Consider the following 13315-nt stretch of genomic DNA (forward strand, 5'->3'; position numbering starts at 1 on the left):
TCAATTTTCATTTCAATTACATGTATAAGTTTAGTAAAACTCCTCCCATCCCCTCAAACTGCATAAATACTGTACCTTTGAGCATTGCTAATTAGATATCTAAGTGGCCAAGCAAACCTGTCTCCTGTGTCACTTTATTGATATCTCCAGGCCTGGGGGTCTAAGGAGGTCTTCCTGCATTACCTGAACCTACCTGGGTGGTCTTAGAAGCAGAAATTTCCTACAACTGGGGGCTCTTTGTCCGGGATAAAAAGCAAAAAAAAATCATCTGAAGGTAAGTCTTTATTTTGTCTTTATTGACGAAATATTTCTTGCCTCAGCTCTGATTAAAGCTTTTTAGACCCATAAATTAGTAGGGGATAAGAACCACGCCAGAGGTTAATATTGGAGGGTTTTTGGGAAACCCACAAAGATAAGCAGTACTGCATACACATATATAGAGACATTCCTTTTGGGAAGGGATATGAAGTGGTTAATGAGGAAATAGACTCCGGTGACCCCAAAATCTTTTGCTTTTTCTTATCTGTCGCATTAGAAGTTATAAGATAATCTGTCGTGTGTGTGGATCAGAAGACTGGGTGGTAAAACAGTCGGCTCCCACTGTCAATATGGGTCAGAAACAAGGTAAAGAAGATCCTCCCCCTCTTTCCAATCCAGGAGAAACGTGTAAGGATTTTGTAGCCAGAATTTGTGGTACTAATTATGAATTCATAGTCCCATGGGTTTCAAATTTAGCGGGATGGACCGAAGCCATACACAGTGTAGACCCCTTTCCCCGGGATGGCGCTAATGATGAATTTCACATAGATATGATAAAAGGATTATGTTTAGGAGATAAGAGAGCTTTCCCTTGGTACCCCGGGGATCCTCAATGGGATATGGATTATATGGAAAAGGGAGGAGAGAACTGGTTAAAATACGCCCCATATTGGTTTCAGAGGGATAATAAGAAACAGAAAAAGCCCACCAAATGTTTAAGTAAGGAAGTTTATGACCAGAAACATAGAGAAGAAGCCGATAAAAAGAGATTTGTCCCTGACCCAATAGCCCCACCCCTGCCAATAGTCAGTCATCCTCCACCCGCATATGTACATGTCTATCCAAGTTTAAGAAAGGAAGATATTGATCTTCTGGCTGGACATTATGCAACCAGACAACGGCAGGTCCCCCTCGCTCCACAACCACAACAGCAGATGCCTCCCGCTCCACAACAAGATAGACAGCACCCACAGAGGGCCCGAGTCGAGGTAGGTGAACCAGAAGATGATCAGGGAGCTATAGGAGGGGTAGTTTCACCACCTGGCCAAGAGCAGGAGGAAACAGACGTTAAAGGGGATAAAATACTTAGTCCCCCTAAAACAAAGAGTGGAACTGTATATAGTAACACTAACCTTCAAGCACCTTTCATGACCATTGGAAATGAATTATTAAAAAAGGTAATAGACATTGAGGACATTGACAGGATAGTAAAACATTGCCCCAAACCCACCGCCTTTGCAGGAGGCACTTTAACTTACTTAAAAAAGGCCTGTAAGGGTAGAAATTACACACAGGAAGACATGCGTCTTATCATTGATGGTATCATAGGACACACCAGTTCCTTGAGCTGGGCAAATGTTCCAAGTATAAACACTATTGACACTGGAAACGCGGGAGCATATGGGCTAAACACAGTACCAGGTAGGAACACCATGTGGACAGAATTAGAGACTGAAATGATGAGAGTATTTAAAAATAAAAGTTCCCTCCCTACTGCCATAGCATGCAAACAAAAGTCAGGAGAAACTGTAGTTGATTTCTGGAAAAGGTTTCATGAAAATTGGACAACAGAAGCTGGATTAGCTACAACTACTGATGTGGGAGCTTTGTTTATTCAAACTTATATGAATAATCTAAAACCCCAGTTCGCCTTGGTGGTGAAACAGATGATATCTGAATGGACCACACAGACGATTGACCAATTTCAGGAAACTTTAATACAGAAAGAAGCAGCAGGGTGTTTCGATGTAATAAAGGAGAAAGCAGTGAGTACCCTTTATCAAGGTGGGGTGCGAACTCAGCCTCCCCAAGATAATAGTGGACAATGGGGCAGTGGAAACAAAGGCAGAGGAAGAGGAAGAACAAAAGGGAGAGGGCATGGTTTTTCCAGACCACCCCAGCAGTCCCGCACATGTTGTTTTAACTGTGGACAAGAGGGTCACTGGAGAAATCAATGTCCTTATGGATGGAATAACCCAAATACTCAAGATCAAGACCAAATGCATACACAGGGACCCCAATCTAGCCAACCGAATCAAGTTGCCCCAAAGCAACAGGGTCCCCGATTCCCTATACAGTGGAATCAACAGCAACTGAAATGAAGCTGTCCGGAAGGTAGTATCCCAGCATTTCCTTTGATCTCACACTCTTACAATGAACAACCAATTGTGACCCTATATGTCAAAAATAGGCCTGTTCCGTTTTTAACCGATTCAGGGGCAACTCGGAGCACCCTCAGTGAAGACTACTACAGAGGTGAGACTAAAATTGCTGAACCTTCTATGGGAATTAATGGGATACTTACCAAAACATACAAAACACCACCTTTACCAGTAAGTGATGTTGAAAGGGGAGGTGCAACAGTCTTGCATCATTGTTTCAGGATTATACCAAATTGTCCTGTGAATCTCTTGGGTAGAGATTTGATGGGAAAATTGGGTATAACACTGAAAATGACTACTGAAGGAGGGGTCTTCGTACACTCCAAGGTAATACCAATATATTACACTGAGGATAGTGATCTCCCTCCACCAGATGATCCAGTATGGTCAAAGAGCTCCTTGGATGTAGGTCTTATTTCTTGTACCCCATACAAGGCAGCTTTAAAATCATGGGCACAGCCGGTTTATCACAAACAATACCCCATTTCAAAAGAAAAAGAGGAAGGAGTGGCCCCAATGGTGGAAAGGTTCCTGCAGCTAGGAATTCTTAAAGAGACACTGTCACCCTACAACACCCCCATTAACCCAGTAATGAAGCCGGACGGCTCTTACAGGTTTGTACAAGACCTCAGAGCTATAAATAACCTAGTGATACCCATTGCTCCCATAGTGCCTGACGTGCCATCACTCCTAACCTCCATACCATCCGATGCAGAGTATTTTTCAGTCATTGACCTTTGTAATGCATTTTTTTCAGTTTCTGTTGACGAAGAGACACAGCCTATCTTTGCATTCAATTTCAGAAACCGACAGATGACGTGGTGTAGATTACCTCAGGGCTATGTAGACTCCCCTGTAGTATACACAGTGGCCCTCCAAGCAACCCTGCGGTCTTGGACACCCCGCCATGGTTCCGTCCTACTTCAATATGTTGATGATTTGTTGTTGTGTAGTCCAAGCCAGAAAGCATGTAAAAATGATGGTTTAGATCTGTTACATTGGTTAGCAGACAATGGTCACAAGGTTTCTAAGAAAAATCTACAATGGTGTCAGGAAACTGTTGAATACCTTGGTTTTGTACTCTCCAAAGGAGAAAGGAAAATCAGTCACAAGAGAGCTGCGGCTCTCGTGGGTCTGCCCCGCCCACTTACTAAGAAGGACATGCTATCCTTTCTTGGAATGATTGGTTACTGCCGCCAATGGATACCTGATTGTTCCTACTATGATAATCTCCTGAGGCAAGCCACAGGTACTGACATGCCAGATTGTGTGAAATGGAATGATGAAATGTACAATGCTTTTGTGTATCTTAAAACTGCAATGGTCACATCTCCTGGACTTGGACTACCTGAATATGGTAAAATGTTTCACTTGTTTGCAAGGGACAACTGTAAAACGATGGCGGGGGTCCTGGCTCAGGAGCATGGGGGGAAACTCCGTCCTATTGCATTTTTTTCAAAAGTTGAGCCGATGCCAGTACAGGGCATGCCGGCGTGTCTCAGAACTCTGCCATCCTGTGCAATGGTGGTGGAAATGGCTACATCATTCACTCTAGGACATGCCACCACACTACACACCACTCACAATGTATCCATTCTACTAAAGAATATCCATACCCAACACATGTCAGCCCAGAGGCTGAGTGGTTATGAAGTAATTTTACTTTCTAACCCAAAACTTGAGAATATGCCTCTCCCACTTCTGGCCCAGCTCCAATCCTGAATGCCTTGCTAGGCTTGAAAGGTGAAGAAGATGAGGTAGTGCCTCAACATGAATGCATGGACCTCATCCACCAAGACACATCCCCGAGACCAGACATGTCTTCAACTGCTCTCCCTGGAGCACAGAATGTCTTTGTGGATGGGTCTTGTTCAAGACCAAATGATAACACATACCATGCAGGGTATGCTGTTGTTCAGCTGCCTGATAAAATACTAGAAGCAAACCCTGTCCCATTCCAATCAGCACAAGCTGCAGAACTTATAGCCCTTACTAGAGCTTGTCAGCTTTTTGTAGGGCAGGATGTAAACATTTACACAGACTCCAAGTACGCTTACGGTGTTGCACATGATTTTGGAGTCATATGGAAAAGGCGGGGCTACATAGCAGCAGATGGTAAATCCATCTCACATTCCACGCTTGTCACAAGTCTGTTAGAAGCTATACAATTACCAAGGTCCATAGCTATACTACACTGTAGGGCACATACAGGGCAACAGGATGACATAGCCAAAGGCAACGCCTTAGCTGACAAAGCAGCAAGAGAAGCAGCATCCACACAGCCTGCAAACATACAAATGCCATTACTCTCACCAGAAATTCCTCTTGTGGATCAAACATTGCGTGACCTCCAAGCATATGCTACAGATCAAGACATCCAGCAATGGAACTCAATAGGTGTGCAGACAAACCCAGAAACTGACCTTGTCTGCCAAGAGGGGAGACCATGTATCCCTGTAGCCAGTGCACCCATTTTTATTTCACAATACCATGGGATAGGTCACAGAGGGTGGAAAGTCACATGTGAACTTTTGGATAAGGATTTTTACATTCCAGGTCTTCCCTCTCTCGTTAAGGCATATGTTTCCAGATGCATCACATGCATTCGGAATAACCCTAGCAACCCTCACAAAGCAAAACACGAACATCTGATATATCCATCTACACCATTCACTCATCTGCAGATAGATTTTACACACATGCCCAAACTAGGTAAAAGACAGGAATATTTGCTAATAATAGTGGACATGTTCTCAAGATGGATAGAATTGTTTGTAGCTACAAAGGAAGATGCACAAACAGTAGTGAGGATTCTGATACAAGAAATTATCCCAAGGTGGGGTTGCCCACTACAGATCAACTCTGACAATGGTCCTGCATTTGTGGCCAAAGTTTGTCAAGACCTGGTAAAAACACTAAAAATAGAATGGAAGTTTCATATTCCTTACATCCCCCAGAGTTCAGGTATAGTGGAAAGGATGAACAGAACCATTAAAGATAAGATCAGGAAGGCCACTGGAGGTATGTATGCAAATTGGAAGAAGGTCCTACCAGCTATACTAGCCGAGGTAAGAATGACACCCTCTAAAAAGACAGGATACTCTCCTTTTGAAGTCTTAATGGGTAGGCCATTCCCCACCCCATGGGCCAGACAGCCACTTATGTTAGAAAGAGGGGACCTAGATCTTATTCAGGAAGAATATGTAAAAAAACTTATTGAAACTTTGGATAAAGTTGAAAGGAATGTTGCTCACACCTCTCCTTCTTCTTCACAGGAACCTACACACCCTTTCCAGGTGGGTGACACCGTGGTGGTCCAGAGATTGAACCGCACCAAGAAACAGGAGTATCCCTTCGGACCCCCAACCACAGTGATCGCAGTCACCCGCACAGCTATTTTGGTAGAAGGACAACAGGCCTGGATTCATGCAAGTCGCGTAAAGAAGGTCAACCAGGACCCTAAGAAGCAAGGCAAAGATAAAGCACAGAGAGGTGAAGCAGGTGATATAAATCCTCGAACACTGAGTGAAGCAGGTGGCCAAGACTCTGAACAAGATGACGTCGCTTATTTCACCACGGACTTCTGGGAAGGCCTTGTGCCTCCTAGGCTGGGCTGCCCTGATTGTGTTCCTGCCAACTTGGCTGATAACTAACTGTATTTATCATTCTGAAGATTTGAGACTCATAAGGTATTTGTGGGGCCTCTAACACTCTACAACAGAATAATACACATGACAGACACAAGAGAAATGAAAACTCAGAAAGTTTTACAGATAAAATGTTATTGTTGAAGTTTAAATATAGCTACACTCAGAAATCTGGATTTGAAAAATGTTGGATATGTAGTAAACTCCATCCTAGCACTGCTAGAATCCCCTTAATGGCAGTACCTCTAAACTTCACCCCACTCCTTAATGGCACACCTCCTGTCATCCTTACAGAAGTCATAAGAACACTTTCAAATAATACCCTTACTTTCCAAATTACTGGTAGAAGTCATTCCCCAGACTGGTGTTTTAGGTTGGGAAACTCCACAAACGAAGCTGAAGTTTGCCAACAAGCTAATATTAACTTTTCAATGACTTCAATTGAAAGCCCTTTCTTTCATACTTCAGAACCTGCCCTAAACACCACTCTAATAAACTTTCTTAACTCCAGTTCCACTTCCACAGTAGGACAATTATTGTCGAGTTTAACTTTTTCCAGTTTTTCTGATGAAATGATGACAATATTCAACAAACGATCCTTAGCTCTAAGAAACAGTATTTATATTTGTTGTGGAAAAATCTGTCACCCTTGGATCCCCACCGAACCCCAAGGATGGTGTTATCTTGCATCCCTAGTCCCCATCATGGGCGTAGTAGGAGATAGCAAGGGAAGACACCTCCTTGAAGCTAGCATGCATCCTAGGTACCCCCTCAAACACCGCAATAAAAGGGAGTTATTTCTTACAAAAGATATGGCATGGGCTTGGTTCCCCTCATGGACTGGGTGGGGAATAGACTTAATGAAAAGGTTGAATAATTACACTGGAATCATTGATGAAATAATGGAAAAGAATTCTGATGATATTACTAAATTAAATATAGAAACTAGGGCAATTAGAAAACAATTAGAACTACACGAGTTAGCCATAGAAAGCATGAGTGCTGCTTTAACTGGGTTATGTGAAAACACAGAAGATTATGAGTGTTGTACCTGGTTTCATAACACAAGTATTGAGGTACCAGATTATTATGATATAATTGCACAACCGGAAAAAAGTAAGCAAATTACAAGATGAAGCTAGAAACATTGCTAAGACATGGGATCCTTTTGCAAACCTAAGTTCTGGGATAGGAATTTTGGCATGGATAAAAAGTGCTGCCATAACTATAATTATGTGATGTGAAAAACAAGTTGCGCTGACCCCAAAAATAAATGTGTACAGGTGATAAAAAGCTGCTAGCACACAAACAAACCAAGTTTCGTAAAATATAAACAAAATAAGTGCAGCGCTAAAAAGTGTGTAAATCAAATATATGATAGGTGAAAAAACAAATACAATAAAATATTAGTCTTCATAGACATAGACACTAGTGAGGTGAAAATAAAAGTCCAGAAACCACTAAAAAATGTAAAAGTGTCCAATAACACTGTAATAAGCTCCACGGACTGCAATCAAGAACTGGAGTCAGTACATAAGGAAGTCTTGTCAGACAGCTGGAGTACATGAACCCATGATGTTGACTGGAGACTAGGAAGCATATCAAACATGGACAACACGACAGGACATCTAGAGTAGAGTACTCTTACCGGAACCAGTGGGACGTACCAGCCATATAGCTGTGCGTCTATCGGAGCTTGTGGAGGAGACCTCCAGTACAATCTCTCCAAGGGTTCGCCCTTTGATCACGATCTCCAATCGGTCAAGTAGTCTTTTGGGTCGCAGTCACCGATAGCCAAACAGTCAACGGTGTAGGTGGACGGCCCTCTCACACGCTCTCAGGTTCCAGGCAGGTTCAAAAAGGACCAGTTAAAGATGAAAACATGGAGGAAAAAGAAAATCAAAGGGGCTCCACATGGCGCAGGTCAAAAAAATAAGGGATTTATTGGATAAAAAACCTTACAAGATAAAAGTGATCACAGGATAAAAATTGGAGGCAATGTGGAAAGCTAAACTCCCTACGCGTTTCGACTAATAAGCCTTCAACAGGGGCATGAAACAGCCTCTCCACACTGCCCATATATATAGACTGTAAAACAGCATTGTAAATTCATTGGATCCACCCCCATCATGGCGGGACCGGAAGTACAGGGTTAAATAATGAAAACACCATAAAGCTGGCTGCTTATATAATTGATGTACTATCAATCCCATATAGGCACACATACTGCATTAGATTGTGACTATATACTGATTTTGGGTGGAACCAGAGTGTAAACATTGGTAAAATATCCCAGAAATCGAAATCCTGGGTCGGCTTGCGTTCCAAGCCTCACCATATCACGAGGAACCTGCGTTCCAAAGGCCTCAAACATGTGACCGGAAAGGGAGGCAACCGCCAGCGCGCACTGCGCCGCTGACGTTTCCCACAGTCATCAGTAGGGGCGTGTAATCCTCGTCCCAGAAAGGAGTGGGGAGGAGACACACGCCAACAGCCAATACACCACCGGCAACTCCTCTGCTCTCTCCTATGGGGCGTGTGCTTCAAACTTACAGGGGAAAGGGGGGCAGACAGCCGCTCTAAAGCCAGGCTCGTCAGCGATCCCAGACAGACAGGCCAATCGCCGACAAGCCTGACAGATACACCGCTCCCACTCCTGTCAGTGTGAATCAGTAGAGCGCAGCATGCATTGTAATAGCCAGGCTAAACAACGCAGCGAGAATTGTCATGGCAACGCTAAATAACACAGCGCGCTATGGCAACAATATGAGAACAGATGCCACAGCAGTGCCACCGCATTGAATCTGTAAATACTTGCCTCTAAAAAATAATACACTATATCATCAAATAAGTGTAAGCTCAATCAGCAGTGCAAGAGCAAACTATATCCCTGCAATTCTGACAAAATACTGCAAATTCAGGCCCCCAGGCCGGAAAATGCCCCATTATCTGACTGACCAAAGGGGGAAGGGGGGGCCCTAAGATCCTAGAATGGGTAGATGGAATATCAAATATGTCTGCTGTCAATACACAAGGGTGGAAACATAGATCTTCACCCCAAGCGAAGTCAACTACGATGAGAGATGAGCTCGCAGAGGGTGAGAGACACCATACTCCCCACATACAGAAAAAAACATATATAATAATGAACAACAAAGTGGAGATAAAAATGAAAATAAAAACCCTGATAACACTCATAACTGGAATCTAGAACAATAACCAACCCAAAAAACCGAAGCATAGTAGACAAGGACAGAAAAGATGAGGGATGTGTCACAGCTCCAGAACCCAGGTGTCTCTCACGCACGGTTGATGAAACTGTTAATGTCCCATTCAACATTCATACCGTGCGGAGTATGACACCCGAGTTCGTAGATCCAATACGTTTCGAGCCGCGACACCCCCCTAACCTGAGACTCACCCCTCCAATGGGGGACAAATTTATCAATGATAATAAAGGAGGTGCCTGTAGGGTCCCTTTTATGGCTTTCCAAATAGTGGCGGGGAACACTATGTTTAATGCAGCCTTTCTTAATTTTGGCGATGTGTTCATTGACCCTAATCGAGAAAGTCCTGGTGGTGCGTCCGACGTACTGTTTACCACATAGACATGTGATAAGGTAAACAATATGTCGGGTAGCGCATGTGGTAAAATGTTTCATGCTATACTCTCTAGATGTTACCGTATAGTGGAAAGTCATTGTTTTGCGTCTCCCACTTATATTGTGTAAACACACATTACACTTTCTACATGGGAAGAATCCCTTACAATCTTGAAAAAAGGAAATAGATCGGGGAGGATCAATGACATTGGGGGCAATCTCACCCTGAACTGAACACGCACCATGGAAGATAATACCAGCCCGTTCAGGTAAAACTGGGCCTAGAATATGGTCATTTTTCAGAACCTTCCAGTGCCTATCAATAATCCTTTTGACTTCTCTATGTTGGATAGAGAATGCAGTAAAAAATTACCATTTATGAGGGTTATCACCCTGTGTTTTAGGACGGTCAATCAAAAGTGAGTTCCTATCAACATCCCCGACATCCTTAATGATGTTATCAAGATCAGATGGTCTATATCCCTTATCCAGAAATCTTTTTCTAAGGGTTTGGCACTGTGACCGAAAATCCTCAGTGTTGCTACAATTGCGTCGCAGCCTGAGGAACTGTCCCTTAGGGACAGATTTCAGCCACTGCTGATGGTGACAGCTGTCCACCGGGATGTACCCGTTACGATCCGTGGGCTTAAAAAATGTTTTAAGTACCAGTTGTCTGTTAACTATAGACACTTCAAGATCGAGGAAGTGTATGGTCTCAGGGCTGGCCTCAAAACACAAAGAAATGTTTCTATCATTAGTGTTTAGATGGTCCATATACCTTTCAAGTGACCCAAGGTCACCCTTCCATAGGAGGAGGATGTTGTCTATATACCTAGCCCACAGAACCAACTGTGGGGGTCTGCAGGCATAGACGACATCCTCCTCCCAGAGGGCCATAAAAAGGTTGGCCAAACTCGGGGCATATTTGGCCCCCATAGCCACACCCTTGATCTGAGAATAATAAGTACCCTGAAACCAGAAATAGTTATGTGTTGTAGTAAACCTCAGAAGTTCCATAACATAATTTCTGTGGATAGGGGGAAGGCCAGAATCTCTAGACAGGAACAGATTGACAGCCGCCAGTCCCTGGTCCAATGGAATGGACATATATAATGCGGAAACATCCGCAGTAACTAAGAGTAGATCATCATGGTATTCAACTCGTTCTAAAAGGTTAATCGCAGCCCTAGTGTCCTTTAGATAGGAAGGCATCCATTTGACTAAGGGCTGAAGATAGAAATCGATATACCTTCCAATTCATGAAGTCACCGAATCTATCCCACTTACGATGGGACGACCAGGAGGATGGGTGGGATTCTTATGTACTTTCGGAAGGTAATAGATGACCGGTATTCGGGGTGCTGTTGGTACCAGGAAGTCCCTCTCTTTTTGATTGAGTATGTTAAGTGAGAAACCCTCATCTATAAGAGCCGTGAGTGCTCGTTTATAGTCCTTGGTGGGATCCTTAGGGAGGATGTTATAAGTAGTGCGGTCATCTAATAACCGTTTCATTTCGGCAATATAGTCGGCCTTATGCAAAACCACTATACCGCCACCCTTATCAACCGGGCGGATGACCAGATTGTTCCTATCACAGAGAGAGTTAATACCTGCCCTAATAGCTGGATCTTGATGTATGTGTTTGGCAGGGATTTTTTCCAAATCGTGTAACACCAACTCTTTAAAAACATTAACAGAATAGGACGTGTTATTTGGGGGGTTAAAAAGTGAAGGGTTAGAGAGACCCGAGTGTCTGATATCACTCGGTCCCCCAATCCTAGACTCAATTGCGGGTTGGGACAAAAAATGTCTTTGTATGTTTAACTTGCGGATGTATTTGTGTACATCCACGAATGTGGAAAATTTATTTAGCTTTTTGGGGGGGACAAATTTCAGTCCCTTATCTAAAACATATTTTTCATGGTCAGAGAGACTAACCTTACTTAAATTATATATACCGGCACCTAGTGTGACCTTTTTCTCTTTCCTCCACTGTAATCGCCACCCTCCTCTACATCCTTTCTTGGTCTTGGGCTTTGAGGGGGGTGGTTGTACCCTGGTTTGTAAAAACCTGGAGTTTGGGAAGGGCCAGAGTGGTTAGGCTGATAGGCCACTCTGTTATATTCGCCATTCCCACTATCATTATAATAAGTATAATCATAGTTTATATCTCGAGATTGTCCATCTCGAAGGGCAGAAAAACGGTTACTCACATGAACAGGGGTACCATAACCGTAACCATCAATAAGATGGTCAGTTCTGGTATTATATTTTGGATCGTACTGGCCTTGATAGGCACCCCTGCCTTTATGCCCTCCATTAACCCCACCTCTACCATTGAGTTGTTTACCCCTCCGACTCGAGGGATGCCTACCACGATAAGGTGCTGAGGCATAACCCCCGGGACCAGAGGGGTGTCGCCCATGACTCAAATCTCTGGGAGGCTGGTATATCTGTGGTACAGGTCTGGGGACCAGGGGATTAGACCCCGGTTCAGTTGGCCTACTGAGCCTATGGGGGGGATCGTAGGATAACCTTCTATCAGGATAGTGAGCAGTTGGTTCACTATTATCCGCGGGAATGCTAGTAGACCCAGAGTCAGCTCCCTGCGCTATCTTTTTCTGCCATCCAAAAACCAGACCGTTTTTGTAGTCAGAAACATCCCGGTTGTACTTTTTTTGTTTTTTGTTCCGTTGGTCCTTTTCCTCCTTCTCCAGGAGAATTCTAAGATTAGTGGAGTGGGAGGTATATTCAGGCAATCCATTGGATGGGAGGAGCTTATCCTTAAGGTCTCTAATTTCTAAATCTAATGCAGCAAGTCTACTGCGCTTCCTCTCAACCAAAAAGCCAATCAACTTGATACCAGCTTCATTAAAATAACGAAACCACGGTTCCAAATCAGAATCTCCCTGTTGTGGGAACACATCCCACCGTAAACCTCTCTGAACCATTTTTTCTTTAATGTACTGCTCTAAAAAGGCAATGTCCCACTGTATATGAAGTTCAGTGGTCATTAAATTTTTAAGCCTTAAGAACAGTCCACTCATTTCTGTGTCGGTGTTATTGAGTACAAAGACACCCTCCGTGTTAATAGACCTATTGGTCCTATATTCAAACACATCCATAATGAACTGATGTGAAAACTGTGGATCGCTGCAACTGCTAAATGGTCAAAAATAAGATGTGATGTGAAAAACAAGTTGCGCTGACCCCAAAAATAAATGTGTACAGGTGATAAAAAAGCTGCTAGCACACAAACAAACCAAGTTTCGTAAAATATAAACAAAATAGTGCAGCGCTAAAAAGTGTGTAAATCAAATATATGATAGGTGAAAAAACAAATACAATAAAATATTAGTCTTCATAGACATAGACACTAGTGAGGTGAAAATAAAAGTCCAGAAACCACTAAAACATGTAAAAGTGTCCAATAACACTGTAATAAGCTCCACGGACTGCAATCAAGAACTGGAGTCAGTACATAAGGAAGTCTTGTCAGACAGCTGGAGTACATGAACCCATGATGTTGACTGGAGACTAGGAAGCATATCAAACATGGACAACACGACAGGACATCTAGAGTAGAGTACTCTTACCGGAACCAGTGGGACGTACCAGCCATATAGCTGTGCGTCTATCGGAGCTT

This window comes from Aquarana catesbeiana, linkage group LG06 (genome assembly GCF_042186555.1).
Source record: "Aquarana catesbeiana isolate 2022-GZ linkage group LG06, ASM4218655v1, whole genome shotgun sequence".
NCBI lineage: Eukaryota > Metazoa > Chordata > Amphibia > Anura > Ranidae > Aquarana > Aquarana catesbeiana.